Raw genomic sequence first — 16,514 nt, 5'->3', positions numbered from 1 at the left:
GTCTAGCTTTTCTGTATTTGATGGAGAGACTAATTTACCTTGCATAGATAAGTGATGGTATTGGAGGTGGGTTTGAAACCCGGTCCATTCCATGCTTTTATTATGCTCAGTGCTGTGCAGCCATTATTTTTAATGTAAACTTACAGAGGCCCCTTGGGGAGAAAGGCTGTTATTACAGCCAATGTTTTTGTTTTTAAGATTTACCCATTTTTGATCCGTGTGCTGTGAAAGTGCTCAGTATTGAATTGTATATTATTTTAATTTTTAAATACAGTCCTTCTCGCCATCGTGGATATTTCCAAAATAAATCTGGGAGATTGGATTAGGAACAGTACTCCCAAGGAGAAAGAACAATGATGGCCTACAGTAATTTTTGTTTTCTATCTTGCATTTGCTGCAGGCGATGATAATAATAATAATAAAAATAATAAAAAGAGGAAGCTGTGGATGCATAGTCAAGCTCTTTTTTGGGGGGAGGGGGTATACAACCTACCTAAAGTTAGGCCATTAAATTAGATTTTATTAAGAGACAGTGTAGCCTACGTTAGGATGTCTGAGATGCATACAAAATGACCTGGTTTGCATCTCGCTGGCTAATTTGCAGATCTGAACATCTCTAAAAATTGGATTTTGCACTTCTCCAAATGTGGGAGTGCAATTCTTGGCTTAAAAAAAGTATCAAAGTGCATTTAAAGTGCATGGTTTTTCAAATAAAATAATTTTGACAAAACGCATTGTGAAATGCATATTTTAAATAAATAAAGTAAAAAAATATGTTTAAGTGATTTTTTTGACGTGGATTTTCTTTTCTTTTTCAAACAAAAATAAGCCATATATATGGGAAAAGAATGAAATAGACTAAGTGAATGCATATGAAAGTAATATGGAACAGAAGCAAACTGGTTTGTCCAGTCCTAGTCCAGATGTCATTCAACAATTTCAGTGGTGGACTCATAGAGTGAGATCCATGTAGGTTATACAGTGGTACCTCTGGTTACGTACTTAATTCATTCCGGAGGTCCGTTCTTAACCTGAAACTGTTCTTAACCTGAAGCACCACTTTAGCTAATGGGGCCTCCCGCTGCCACCGCACTACCGCCACGCGATTTCTGTTCTCATCCTGAAGCAAAGTTCTTAACCCAAGGCACTATTTCTGGGTTTGCGGAGTCTGTAACCTGAAGCGTATGTAACCTGAAGTGTATGTAACCCGAGGTACCACTGTAACTAAAGATAAATGGCAAAACCCAGTGTATTTTAAGACAATTTATCGTGATTGTTTTTTCCCGTGTGTGTGTGTGTTTGTGCAAATATATAAACAGTTGCGCTTGTGAGAACCAGTACAATGGCTTTCTTTCCTTCCCTTCCCTCCTCCCCCTTCTGTCATCCCAAGCTTGCCCCCAACACAGGCAGGAGAGGGGAGACCATTCCATCAGGCATGCAATGCAGGAGCAATCTCCCAACGCTGCTTAGCATTCCAACCATAATTCCTGACTTGAGCAGTATTACCAACAGATAATGAATTGCTTTCTGACATTTTTTAGAGCGTAAGTGCCTATGGCATACACACGTAATATAGGTCTACTTCATTGTTCTTAACACTAGTCACTCAGCATATAGGACTAGCGACTGCCCAGTAAGGATGTATGAAGGCATTGATTTATCTTCCGACCTGTGTTTGTCACATGCAGTGATGCTTCCATTGCACTGCAGTTTGGCTTCTGACGAAACGGTTGGTCACCTCACTGTGATGGAAAGTTGCCTAGTTAATTTATTACGTTACGTTCTGCACAATTCATTTCAGTGCAAAGGAAAAGCTATGCAAATGCGGGGAAGGGGAGTCATCAATTACAGATTGTTTTCAAACTGAAAACAACAGGGACTAACAATTGTGTTCACTGCACCAATTTTTGTTAGACATCAGATGGAAAAGGAGACACCAGCAATCTCTGCTCCCATTTCTATCATAATTCCCCGATAGCCGTACTGACCAGAGACGCAAATTTTCCTGAGGAATAGTCAAATGGTCTGAAACACAGAGGATGGGGAGGGTGCTTCCTTTGATCTCCTTATCTAGTGAGTAGAGGTTTGGAAACTGAAGGCCTGGATTCGAGTTCTACATCATAGACTCATTGCCTGAGCTTGACCAAGGGGCTGTGCTTCACTCCTTGTTCCTCATGTCATCATTGCTCCTATTTTACACATGTTTTACAAGGTTGCTATGAGAGTAAACACAGAAGAGATTGGAAACTGTTTCGGAAACCAAAATTATTCTACAGTTTCTTAGTAGTAACAGCTGCCCAATATAGAGCCTGATCCTAAGTACTTTGGCTACAATCCACTGCAGGTCAGAAATGCTGCTGAAATAAATTACAGCTCTCAGCTGCAATGTGGGAGTAAAGAATGCCACGTGGTAAAGATCAGGCTTGCATGATGAACTAATTGGCTTAATAGGGTTTGAGCTAGCTTAATGTGGATTGCAGTCCTTGTGAAGAAAGGTGTTCCATTAAAATCACTGCAATCTACCATTAAGTGCCAATCTAAACGAAGACAAATTAAAATCTTCTCCTTGCACCTATGGTAATCACCAGTCCTCAGCATCTATTAATACTTTTTCATGTGTTTACTAAGGAAAAGAGTGTGATAGATGGTCTAGGAATTCTAGTGAAATAAGCCAGATCTCATGGTCACAGCTAGCTGAGTTTATCACAGAACAATCAACCCCCACCCCACCTCTGGGTTTGCTGCAGGCTGTGTGTGGATTGGAAGGAGGTTTCCCTTTCTGCCAGTCAACTGCTTCAAAGCAAGTGATCACTCTGCCGATGTGGAGTTTCCTTTTTTCAGGGGTGGACTTTGTTTCAGAAGTTGCAAATTAGGTAAATTCACATTTGAATGTCAGCCAAACCGTTTTTCACCACCACTGCAGGGTCAGTGTTATCCAGACAAGTCCCAGTTTGCATGGTTATCAAGAGTTTCCAACTATTGCTTTCTGTTGGAAAGCTCTGAAGAATGTAAGGCAAGGAAAGCTGAAGGGGAGAAAATGGTAAGAGTGACGTCAGAGAAGGAAACCTCCACTCTGATGTACAAGGATGCTGCGTTCACGATCAGAGGACAACAGGCCAACCCCCTCCCTGCAATGTTGTGGTGCTTCTTCCCTATACAGGGCTGCAGTTGATGCGTGCCATATAATTACAAGCAAGCATTTATGGCTATTGTTAAATCAGATGCTATGCTTGGGAATGGGAAAAGGGCAGAGGCAATGAGAGAGATTCATCGTCGCTTCTAAAGTCATTGGGATTAGAGGCAGGCATTTCTAGCTTGAGAACAGCATGGGAAGCCCTGACTCACAGCATCTGGAACACAGAGTATTCATTTCAACAATTCCTGTAGCCTCATAGGTTCATGACCTATACAGAGATCTTTAGACCTCTGGCTATGTTTGCCCAGTTTGGCTGGGGCACCACAGGGCAGATGGATGTAGCTCTGGAAGCAAAGCACGTGTCGCCGTCTCCGAGATCTGAGATGGTTGGATCAAATACCTGCTGTCTCTGATTACAATCCTTTGAAAAAACAGTCACCCCACCCCCCACTCTCATCTGTGGTATGTCAGCACAGAAGAGGCCTTTTGTCTCTTTCCCCCTTTCAAAGCTTTATAGGTTATATTTTAGGACATAACCCCAACCCCCACTTTTCTCCCTAGTAGAAGGAAATCAGGAGACACAAACAACACTTTTGCCCTTTAGATTTTGTGTGTCCCTGATTGTGTAGCCCAGAAGTAGTGCTAAGCAAATGGCAGGCTCACAAACTTGGGTATAGTGGGTCTGTGCTCAGCTTGGTGGTTCAAAAATTGTGCAGGTATGCAACAGAATGAGATACCACAATATTTTAGCTATGATTTGTCACATGGCAACAAATCTCAAGAAGGCTGGAAAAAACCAAGGATGGAGAAAGCTAATAAGAACATAAGAGCCTGCTAGATCAGGCCAATCATCCCTCTAGTCTAGTATCCTGTTCTCAGTGGCCAGCCAGATGCCTGTGGGAAACCAGCAAGCTCTTCTTCTCTTTGGCGATCACTTGTAGCCAAGTAAGATTGTCTTCCATAAACACGATTTTAACAATGAGTCTGTAAATGACTGTGGAGACCAATTCTGGATCCACACGTCCTTCCACAGTGCGGACATTGGTTTCCAGGCGGGAGATGACCACGGTGTGTATTTGCCAAGCGTGCCTTCCTCTTAGCACGTTTCTCCCTTGCGTCCTGAGTTCGAGTGTCTTCAAAGCCCATGACACCTTTGGTGAAGGCTGTTCTCCAACTGGAGCGCTCGCAGGCCAGTTGTTTATACTACATTTTTAAAGATTTGCCTTGAGACAGTCTTTAAACTTCTTTTGTTGACCAGCAGCATTACGCTTTCCATTTTAAAGTTTGGAATAGAGTAGTTGCTTTGGAAGATGATCATTGGTTTCTAACAACTGCTATTGTGTGCTTGAATCAACTGTGTGAGAAGTGCTATACATTGTTGCTCTTTTGTGTATTGGAGCAGGGCGGAAGTGGTACAGGACAATTCGAGGCAAATCTATAATGTAGTTCATGCTTAGAATTCATTTTGATTTCCACCCTCTCATTTCTAAAGCATTTAAATTGAGCAGCTCTTTAAACTTTTTTTTGGGCAACTTTTTCCACTGAATATTCTAATATGGGACAAATTTCTTAACGGGTGTAGCTTTCTTTTGATTACAAAGCAAGTACAAACTGGTTCTTTGAACTGAGGCCATGTGAAAAAAGAACTAAGGTATTAGAGACACCCTCCTCTCCATAAATTGTTAAAGGAATTGCCACCAAGGGGTAGTCTCACAACAAACTACAAATACATTTTCAAAGAACGTCTTTTCATATTTAATGTACAAAGAGTTCACGTTTTCCTAGAAATGTCTGGCGGATTTTCTTTGAACTTAAGAAGTTGCTAACTTCTTCTGAATCTTGAGTTGCACCTTTGGCAAAGGCTCTTATATTTTCAAAGGTAAGAATCAAAGTAAAAAAACAGCAACCCTCAAAACCCTGGCATACATGATAGTGAAATCATCAGAGTTTAAGGTTCGAAGGAACCCCAAGAGTCACCTATTCCGATGATTTGTGCTAGAGAACTCATACACCAAAACCGTTTCTTACAGATGCTTGCCTAACACCTGTTTGCAAAAACCCTGGAGATCAGGATTGTACCACCACTCTTAACAACTTAACCCAGACAACCTGCCAGGTAATATGAGTTTCCTTTGCCTAACATTTAACTGAAAACCTTCTTTGAGGTATCGGAAGTGGCGGAGAGCAGATCTTTACTACCATATATATCTGGCAGCCTGAATGTTGGATTTAGCAATGGAAAGGCTTTTCAGAAGGAATGGAGTATTTAAAGACAAAGAAGAAGTTGGCTTGATGGCTATAGTGTGTAAGGGTGTTTATGGCCTGCCTGTTGCAATGGCCTTCACAGAACTTGCTTCTCCTTGAACTTGCAGTTGCCCAGTAGGACCATCCTTTTAATGCTTTCTTCTCACTCATACCTTCCTCTCCTTCCTGCATGACATCCTGCCCCTTGACAGCCCCAGATGTGTCTGGGCTGCTCAGCTGACCTGGAGTGATTGGGACAGTCTCAACCCAACCTGATTAGGCACAGCCCTGGGTACAACATACAATAGAGACAGGGACTGGAAATATATTTGTCCATTGCTGAACATCCCTGCCAGACTATGCTTTGGGTATAGTATTCTCTTGGCATTTGAAGAGTGACTAGGGATGCCTGTTCACATATGTGATGTCACCACACCTTGAGCCCAGCATTGCAGTGTGTGTGTGTGTGTGTGTGTGTGTGTGTGTGTGTAGGAGAAATGGTAATGAACTCACATGAGCATAGTTCATGCTGTTAGTCCAATTATTCTCATTTATTCAGTTAGTTTAGGAATAGCCCATATTCTGTGTTGATTGGAATGGGGGACATTTTCCAGCCCAAGGGCTGCATTTGACCCTCAGGCCTGATTTTCCCCATCCCTGATGTAGTTGGTCATCCTTTTCAGGTGTTACAGTTGGGAAGGAGCAACACATAGAAAAGGGCTACAGGCCCTTTATATACCAGAATATTAGGTTTGCAGACGTCTTTAGCATATGTGATGCCGGGGTGCAAAAAACTGCCCAGCACCCCCAATTCTTTTTTTGGGGGGCAGCTCATAATTGTTGAGCTTTTTTTGGGGGGGGGCACGCAACTCTCTGCTGCAAGTGGAGGAAGGAGAGTAATCCCTGCAGAGGCACGCAGGAGGGCAGAGCTGGCCGGCTGCCTCAGTGCCAGCAGAACAAAAGCCTGCAGTGCTCCGACAGGCTCTGCTCTGCTTAGCAGCAGCTGTGGACTAACCTGGCTCTTCAATTCCCGGACTGCAAATCTCGGCCTGGCACCCCTGAGAGCCCGGCGCCTGGGTGCCCCGCACCCCTAGCGCCTATGGGTAAGCTGGCCCTTTTTGCAGATTTAAAGTGGATAAAGGTCTCTGTTGCCTTAGAGCAACAAATTGACTTAAAACAACAACAAAACCTTGACTTTTTAGGGTTTGAAAAGTGAAGATGAAATGTACTGAAGATGTGGGAAGATGTGTAAACACCCTAGAAGCAAATCAGGACAAATGCTCAATAAAGACTGGATGAAGACTAACCTTTGCCTTGTGCAAGCAAATGAGAGTAATGCTCTAAGCAGGTTCTCTGGAAAGCCCTAGAACTCCCTAATAGGGAAACTTTATATAAAGCATAGGACACGACTGTATTCTGAAGCAAGATATCCCTAGTCCCAAATATACCTTTTCCTGGTTGAGCAGAGACCATATTTCATGTTAATTTCAGACATGTACATTATATGGGTACAGTGCAGGCAACCTAAAACTTTGTTACCAACTCACTTAATGACAAAAAGGAGACTAATTGTGCAGCCAAGCACATGTATTGAAATTCTTATCTCAGTGATGTGCCAACACACATACCCCTTGGGAAGCATTAAGCAGTTAGTCATGGCTCCTTTGAGCAAGAATCTGCTGTGTCAGTTTAGCTTCTAGTTAAAATGTAAAGCTGTCTTGAGTAGGCTGAAAAATAACAGATCCCACTGTCCCTGATGATTTGCATAGACTATACTAAAAGTACATAATAATTAGTAGGGGTAGAGAAACTTAGATTGGATTTTTGAAACACATTTACCAGCTACTTATTGCAAAATAATGATTGAATTAGTTTGATTTAATGTGGCTAGCTTGATGTTCCTAAGTGAGGTGTGTGAGTCTGTGTCACATAAAGAATCCAACGACTGATAGCTCATCACTCCACGACCAGCTTGGTCTAAACATGCAGCAGGATGAGTTGGTAGCGTAGACTATGCCAGGTAGAGGATAACATTTTTGAATGCCTCACTTCGTTTAAAAACTCAGTTCAAATACAAAACAAGTATAGTAGGTTAAAGGCTAGGATAGAACATATTCCCTTAAAATACTAATTTGTGGGGGTTAGGATTTTTTTGCGGGGGTCACGTAGGGGAGTGTGCAGGATTAATATATCCCCATCAGTAATCTGAAGTGGGTCAGTCCACTCTACCATCTCATTCCCACCCCACCCCTTTGTTGTAGGGTGGACCAGGGTTTGCCAGCCTGCCTGAAAACTACTGACCTGTCTGGTTTGTGGGATCCTTATCACCATTACTGAAAGGGTGGTGAGACAAAACCCACTTTTTCTGCCCCTGGCTTGTTTTCCATGAAATAATTGTTATTTGAAATTGCTTTCCTCATGCCTGCAGAAACCCACCAAGCAGAGAAGAGACCCAGTCACTTAACAACTACATGTTGGTAGGAGAAATCCAAGTTGTGGCCCTAAAGTGTTGTCATGCCATGTCACCTTAAAAAATGATCATATGGAAAGGTCTCAACAGACAAACTTCCATTAGAGGATCAATGAAGAGAAAGCAGATAGAAAACTGGGATTATAAATTTGGCACCCCCTTCCATTTTCTATTATGTTATCAAGCTCCAGTCTTGGTTTTTAGCATTCCGTCTCCCTTTCCAGGGGTAAAAAACCCCAAGCAAACAGTAATTCTCCAATAAAGACAGCCGTTTTATGAATGTATGTGCTTCTCAAGGTAACTGAGGATAAGATGTGTATAAAACTTATCTAATCATCTACATAAAATGTTTATGATCAAACATGAGCCAAAGTTTTCCATGAAAGATTATTAACGAAGTACTAATTGCCTAACTATTCTTCACCAAGGAGGTTTTTTATCATATATAAACCAACCACAGCATGACATTTATCTCACATGTGAACTCTCTCCTATTTCCTCCCCTTTTTTCACTCTACCCTCCCTCAGTTTTTCTGTCTCCTAAATTGGAAAAGGAATAAGTTACTTGACTTAAGCAATATTTAACTAACTGCACTAGTCACATGTCATTTAACTGTAACTCAGCAAATCCCCACCTGATGATTGCGAATCTATACCCTAGAACACTTTGTCTTCTAGAAAATGAAAATATTATCACCATCCTGATTATATAAACACAGCAGAAATCGAAACACAGGTTAACACCCCCCTCCCCATTTCTGTTACTCACATACTGTAACAAGAATGGAGAACCTAGGGTTCTCCAAACATTAGACTTTGGAGCTCCCACCAATCTGAGCTACCATGACCAATGGACATGGATGATGGAAGCCATAGGCCAATGACATCTGGAGGGCTGCAAGTTCCCCATCCCTGTTCTATACTACATTAAATATGGAAGCACAATTCCTAGAGGCAGTGTGGTGAAATGGTCTCCTTAGAACAGATCCATTTAAATTAACCAACCTAAGGTAGTCATGTTTAATAGCATTTGTGTGCCTATTCTTGAGTGTGGTGCTCTTCCAGTCACTGTGTGTATAAGCATTCCAGCTTGCCAGGAAAAACAATCCTCCTTTCCCCCTCCCCCTGAATGCTAACCCAGAGGCTCTCCCAATCCACCCCAGAGCCAATTCTGGGGGGTGCAGGGCATGTGGAGGGGGAGGGAGGAGAGGGAGGAAAGACCCATTGTGTAAGTAGAAGTCCTTGCTCAGGGCTTCTGCTGATGGGTCTGGTTAAGTCAATCCTGCCTTTAGGCTGCAGTCCTAACCCCACTAACCTGAAAGTGGGCCCTGTTGAGTTCAGTAGGATAGACTGAACTGGTAGGCATGGTTAGGCTAGCCTGGTCAGACAAATGTTAAAGATTGAACACTTTCAAAGTGAGCTCAGTCTCATCCTCACCTATTAAAATTGCTGTTTGTCAATTTATAAATGATCACATCAGTTGACACAGCTATGAGATTGTTTGCAGCCCTAATTTACACATCCCCAGGGGATCGCTTGCAGAAACTTTCCTACATTCAAAATATAATGATAAAGCACCAAGAGGACAGTCATATGCACAGCTATCGTTTTAGGGACTGGATGCACTCAGGCAATGCTTTTGTTGTTTATAGTCCACACATGTGTCTGGTTTCAAGCTATTGTGGTTCCTATTCATTCACATGGTGGAAAGAAGTAACTACAACCTGAGTGGTCAAAACAATGGTTTTTTTGGGGGGGGAATTCTAGCAGGATTCTTTGGAATAAGCCTCATTTGAACTCAATGAACTGAACTCATCTACTGGAATCCCATGTATATCACCTTCTATGATGAAAAAAAGGGGGATATAAATGGAAGAAAGTGAAATTATACACTGAGGAAGATTTGCTGTACAAATAAACTTTTGTTTGTTTGTTTGTTTATTATACTCTGCCCTTCCCGGTTTAAAAACTGGGCTCAGGGAGGCTAACAGCAAATATAAAACATTGATTAAAATGTGGCTTAAAAACAGCATAAAACAGCATAAAATACAACATAAAATGCAGCATCAATATCAATAAAATTCAAAAATTCAGGGGTCATTTTGGGAAAAAACCAACAACCCCAGTCAGTAGACATCAAATGATCACCAGGGTTAACTGGCCAAGTTGGTCCTACTAAGGCCAGCAACGAGACCAGGGAAGAATTTAAATGTGGGGTCCCAGAAAGGGTTTCTTCAGAGAAGAGAAAAGGGAAAAGGGAATAGAGGATCAGGCTAATTCAAATTGAAGGCCAGGCAGAATAGCTCTGACTTACAGGGCCTGCGGAAGAAGATCAAGTCCTGCAGGGCCCTAGTCTTGTGGGACAGAGCATTCCACCAGGTCGGAGCCGTCACTGAAAAAGCCCTGGCCCTGGTGGAGGATAGTCTGGCTTCCTTAAGGCCCAGGACCTTAAACTATTATTATTCGTGGACCTTAGGGTCCTCTGCGGGGCATACCAGGAGAGGTGGTCCCGTCAGTACGAGGGTCCTTGGCCTCATAGGGCTTTAAAGGCCAAAACCAGCACCTTATACTCCTCTGGGAGCCAGTGCAGCTGGTAGAGCACTTGGTGAATGGTAAGGACCCCGTGAGGAGCCTTGCTGCAGCATTCTGCACCCGCTGGAGTTTCTGGGACTTGAAACTAAGGGCAGCCCTGTATAGAGCGAGTTACAGTAGTCAAGCCTGGAGGTGACCATCGCATGGATCACTATGGCCAGGTCAGGGAGGGAAAGGTCAGGGACTGACTGCTTGATACGGCGAAGATGGAAAAATATCTCAGGTGGTCATTAGTCTAATGATGCGTGCTAGCAAGTTGGCCACAATTCTGTGTATGGTAGCCATCTTTTGTTCCCAGCAGTGCTCCTGGGAACTAGCATAGTCACATGCTGACTATTTGAAGTTGTGGAAGTGTGAGAACAAGATGCTGGAGGAGGAGGAGAGGGAAGGTGTCAGAGACTGGGCAGAGAAGGAAGAGTGGTGGAGACCGCCTCCCCATTCTGGCGCTTCCAGGGAGGAGGAAGAGGAAGACAATATAGATTTACAAGAGGGGTTTGAGGGAAGTAGCAGCTCAGAGGCAGATGGGGAAAAGCTGGGAAATCATGGAAGAGCTGGAACAACACCCAGTTGACGTGTTGTCATTAGAAAGCATTCCAGACCCTCCATCTCCCAGAACCTGACGAGCCTGAAAAGTAGGAGAGCAAAGAGCTTGAAGACAGAGGGCACGTAGCAGCACCTGTAGAAGTGATGAAGTGGGAGAGATGGGGGGGGTGGAGATTCACTTGGGACAACACCATTATCCAAGAGGCCGGGTTCTATAGCCTATCTGTGTAAGGACTGAAATAAAAAAGGACTGTAAGAAGCTTTTCCTTGTCTTTATACTTTCCTGGGCAACCAGCCGGAAGCCGCTGACAGCATCCTGACAGAATTGTATTTAAGGGAAAGACAAATATTCTGAAAATTCACTCATCCACTGAAAATCAAGCCAATATTCGGGGAATGCTTTTGCCCCACCGCCTTGAAATTTAAGGAAATCGTTGGGTTGATTACATCTTCCCAGTGCTAGTCTTCAATATAACATGGACTACCAGTGATGCAGGTGGTGCTGCAGTCTAAACCACAGAGCCTAGGGCTTGCCGATCGGAAGGCCAGTGGCTTGAATCCCCGCGACGGGGTGAGCTCCTGTTGCTCGGTCCCAGCTCTTGCCAACCTAGCAGTTCAAAAGCATGTCAAAGTGCAAGTAGATAAATAGGTACCACTCCAGCAGGAAGGTAAACAGTGTTTCCGTGCACTGCTCTGGTTTGCCAGAAGCAGCTTAGTTATGCTGGCCATATGACCCAGAAGCTGTACGCTGGCTCCCTCGGCCAGTAAAGCGAGATGAGCACCACAACCCCAGAGTTGTTCGCGACTGGACCTAATGGTCAGGGGTCCCTTTACCTTTACAAGTGATGAGAGAGTTAACTATTGGTGATTGATAGAGCATTGGTGAGGATTTGGCAGTCCCAGAACAGTGACATGAAAGAAATGTCTCATAAGTATGGTGGATGTTTAAGGAAAAGAGAGAGTTTGATAGCTGTTTCAGGGTGCAAACCTGAGAACTCACAGTGGCTGTTTGAATTGGTTTTTCAGGAAGCTTTTTATAACCTTGATTTTTATTAGCGTGTTTTCTATTTTATATCCTGCTTTGAATGATCAAACTCTAATAGAAAACAGGATAATTAGCATGCCAAGGGAGCCTTGCAGATAGCACAGGAATGCTTTCTGATAGCATTCTTATCAGCTGGTAATGAGCGCAGAATCTTTTAAAAGTACAGTACAATAACTTGAACGGCCATCCTTCCTCTAAGGGTGAGACTCTGAGTAAGAAGAAAGACAAGGCTGTTGCCAGAAGTGGTGGCTCCATCTTGCACTTCTCTCTCTGTGTCTAGGGTAGTATCTTTTATCATTAAGCTGTGCCCTCTTCTATTTGCCCTATCTGCATGATCCACCACTATGTGAGGCCCCTCTGGTTTTGTAGAAGAGTGTACCTCAGGGATGAGCAACTTGTGACCCTACAAGTATTGGACTACCATCCCCAACATCCCTGATCACTGGCCACGCTGGCTGAGGCTGAGGCTGATGGAAGTTGGAGCCTGACAAGATTCGAAGGAGCACAGATTTCCCATTCCCTGGTGTAGATGACAAATGCATATATATATATATATATATATATATATATATATATATATATATGTGTGTGTGTGTGTGTGTGTGTGTGTGTGTGTGTTTTATTTAAAGAGTGAATGACTAAAGGGCCTGTTATTGTTATTGTGTGTTTTTAAAGCACCATGGAAGTTACACTTAGTTCAGATATTAAAATCAAATAGAAACCCTGCCCCCAGAACAGGAATGCAATAAATAACACACAATTCTCTCCAAGCTAAATTAAAGTAATTGGTGGGAGTGGGGGCGGAAGGTCGTGGGTTTAGATCAGTGGTGTCAAAACTTTTTTCAAAGAGAGCTAGATTTGATGAAGTGAAGGGCCGTGGGGGCCGACCAAAGGGCCAACCAAAGTTGTTGATTTTACGATTTTACCCCAAAGTTGTTGAGCTTTTCTTAGGATTGAAGTTGTTGAGGTGTTTTGGGGGGGATTTTACCCCAGGAAATAAACTGCCACAGGGGCCCGATTAAACTGACCAGCGGGCTGGATTAGGCCCCCGAAACGGAATTTGGACATTCCTGATTTAAATTGAGAACCAGAGCCAAGATGTCCAGGTCAAGCGATGGCCTACATGCAGCTCTATGTATAGGTAATTTTTTCCAGAAGCCCCAAAGACTTCCTCTTTCTTCCACCGAAAGGAAACCAGGGAGCCAGGCCAGTGGACCGTTCCCACAAATGGCTAAGATGCCCCTGCCTGGTCCTTATATCCCCTTCTCCTTTGCAGAAAGTGCACAACCAAACTAAGTCAACGCAGGAGGCTCCTTCAGCAGGGCCACTGAAAGGGGACAGGGAGTGAGGGAAACAACTGCATACTCTTGAAATGAACTTTGAGGCTGAGGCTGCTACTAGAGTGTTAAGAGGGTCTATATAGTGAGAGAAATTCTAGGGCAAGTGATTTTGCTGAATTAGTTACTTCCTACAACATCTCTCTCTCTCTCCTCTCTCTCTCTCTCTCTCTCTCAGGATGACTTTATGTTTAGTTTAGAACTGACTTTTAATTATAGCACCTGGAGCTGATCTTTTAAATTAAAAATCCAGATTTATAGAAAAATCAATGGCAATTGTAAAAAAAAGAGAAAACTTCTCAAAGCTTACTTTATCTCTTTTGCTGCTGTTCCCAGGAGGAGCTTTGAATTGAATGCAGCTTTCATATTGAATCCTGAGGGATCCTAGACCATTTGGCAAGGAACTCAAGAAAAGTTTTGTTCAGCTGCTATAAGCCTTTCAAGTGAAGATTTGCTTTCGCGGTTTATTTCGAGGAAATCTTAAAAATGCTGTTTGAAAAAGCAATTAATAAAGTTTTGAGAAGGATACTGGGGAGAGAAAACCTACACAAAACCACACATACTCAATGCACACAGAAAATAGTATTAGGACAACATTCTTAATCCTGACACTTCTTGGCATGAAACATTTTAATGCTTGAGATTGTAATCCTGACAGCTTGGTAAAAGTCCCAGAAATCATAATAGTTTCTTCTCTTCTGCTTCATGGTGCGCCAAGAACATTTGCAGTTATATTGATCACTGCGTGAAAGTCTTTAAAGTGGAAAGTGGGGGGAAGGCATGGCGTGGCATCTCCTTTTCTGATATTTGGTTTAGAACAAGATGTTTTATTTAGAAACAAATGTTGCTGCTGTATGAAAACCACATTTGAAGGCTTCTTAAATAAAACCCTAACCTTTCCCATCCCTGACAAGAGATGGGACCTTCTGTAGGCTAAGGAAATGCTCTACCACTGAGCTAAATCCCGTTCTGTACACACTTCAGTCCTTCCATATCTGTTTTGAGATTTGACAACCAGAATCGCAAACACACTCCTGGATCTGTAAGTTTAAAAATGCTCAGGCCTGTGAGATTCTAACAAAAGCCTGAAGGCCAGAAATACATTACATTATCACAAACCACACACGAGCAAGAACACTAGTATTCAGGGCTTGTAATTTGCCTATAACCTAATTCTTAAGCAGATTAACAATTATTAAAAAACTGAAATATATATATACCTGTAAATAAAATAGGAATGAGTGGATAAAGATTGGGACATGGGAATGTGTTGCATCTGCTGAACACTGGCTCAGGTCCCCATAGCTGTTACGGTCAAATGGGATCTCAGAGCCGTAGAAAGAACTTTTATGAGTCTCCTGAGGGAGTAAGACAGAAATGGCGCTTTCCCCCTCCACCGCCTCCTGGGTTCCAGGCAAGAGGAGATAAGTACTATAAGCTACTCAGAAGAAAAGAGTCTAATTGGCTATTGATTCCATGGATTTAAAGTTAGATGGAACATGGCCTGAGATATTTATTTTTAGAAGTACATCAAATGGTTTTCCATTCCTTGCCATACAGTTTCCTGCTGATAGTTCAGGAGTGACGGTTTGCCTGCTCTAGTATGAATGTTTTCTGGGGTTCACAAGTTGGGCTGGCCTTTCTTGCCAAGCCCCCAAACTGTGGTAACCTACCCCAGCCTATATGTTGGCTGGTTTGGCCAAGCAGACTCCACCATCCCCTTTTCCTGCAGTAGCAGCAGCTACGGAAATCCCCTCTCATGTGGGAACGAGATGTGTAGAAGTTGTGTGGGTACCAATGTTAGTGCCTTGATCAAGTGGCAGCCAAGGACATAGGCTGCTTCTCTTTCCTATGAGAGAGGCCTGAGGGCTTTCCCCACTTGATGGCCATAGAGCTAAGGAGCTCATGCTCCGAAGCAGGAAAGTGTGGAGACCAAACCACTCCCAGCTAACCTTGAAGCTAGCAAACGGGTGGAGGACCACACATCCACGCTCCCACAGCTTCAAAGCTCCAAAGAGAGGTCAGCATATTACACTTGTCAGACTGCAGCAGGTTGCCCACCACAGCAAGCATGGCAAGTGAAAATATGGAAGCCTGAATGTAGTATTTGTGGAATTGCAGGATGGCTACTTTGTGCTTCATCAACAACTTCAATTATCTGAGACTCTTTCCCCCATTTGAGCAAGGTTCAGAACACCATGTTAACTATTAATGGGATGCAACAAGTCACCGTTTTACAGCTCTTTCAGGGGAGTGTATCATACAAAGAGTACATTGCCAAGTAATGAATTACTTTGATTGGTGTGTGTGTGTGTGTGTGTGTGTGTGTGGTAGCTTGTCAGCAAATGTTCGGAGAACACAAAGTAGTAATGCTGAACAGAGGATCAAAGAAAGTATTCAATCTGCATCAGCTAGTGCATTTCTGTGGAATGGGCACACTTGCAACAAAGAACTGGATTGACTGTTTTCATGGGGGCTGCTAAGAATGTATTTGTGTCTCTCTAGTGAGTAAAGTGTAAATATGTAGGGTGCAGGACCAAACTATGAACTTGCAATTATTAGCACAATCATCATCATTATTATTTCCTTATTTATTAATGTAATCAAATTTATATACCTCATGAGTGCAGGAAAAACCTCAAAGTGGTTTACAAAAACCTTCCCCTGAACAGAATCTCTAGGAATAATTGAGGGCTAAGTTGGTAAATTCCAACACACAAACATGCCACATATATTTAACTCATTCACTTATTCTTTGTGGTAAGTTGTGCATGTGGTGGAGACTAGTTATGCAGAGAGTACATGTTTTAGATGCTGTTCACAAGTTAAAGAGGCTTCCTGCCATAGCCTGTTATGTTTGCAACCTATACACTGTGAAATATTGTGAACTACCTTTATAGCTACAGTTCTAAAATTTCAAAGCAAGATACACCAAATGATTCCCCCCCCAATGAGGAAATCATCTTATTTTTCACATTAAGAGAAATACGTATAAACCAAGTTAATGAAAATAAAATTAACATTTCCATCCAGGTGGGTAAGTGCTTTTCCGGCTAGGATAAATTATCTAGAGAAATTCTGTCTTTACAATATATGTTCCTGTTTTCATTTTACATTTTAGCTTGCATTTTAGTAAGTATTTGCTAT

The 16,514-nt window shown here is 42.7% G+C and overlaps 1 protein-coding gene across 2 annotated transcripts in view; it reads left to right on the top strand.

Annotated features, from left to right (window-relative positions):
• HNF4G (hepatocyte nuclear factor 4 gamma) overlaps positions 1–16,514 on the top strand; it is a 57,631-nt gene that overhangs the window by 19,623 nt on the left and 21,494 nt on the right. The window contains exon 2 of one of the 2 annotated variants that reach the window (XM_053395825.1): positions 5,167–5,252. The exons of the other annotated variant lie outside the window; for it this stretch is intronic. The gene's annotated coding sequence lies outside the window, so the exon portion shown is untranslated. The remainder of the gene's footprint in view (positions 1–5,166; positions 5,253–16,514) is intronic. 2 annotated transcript variants of the gene reach the window in all.

Source organism: Podarcis raffonei, chromosome 7, assembly GCF_027172205.1.
Source record: "Podarcis raffonei isolate rPodRaf1 chromosome 7, rPodRaf1.pri, whole genome shotgun sequence".
NCBI lineage: Eukaryota > Metazoa > Chordata > Lepidosauria > Squamata > Lacertidae > Podarcis > Podarcis raffonei.
This window is presented reverse-complemented; position numbering and strand designations above follow the sequence as displayed.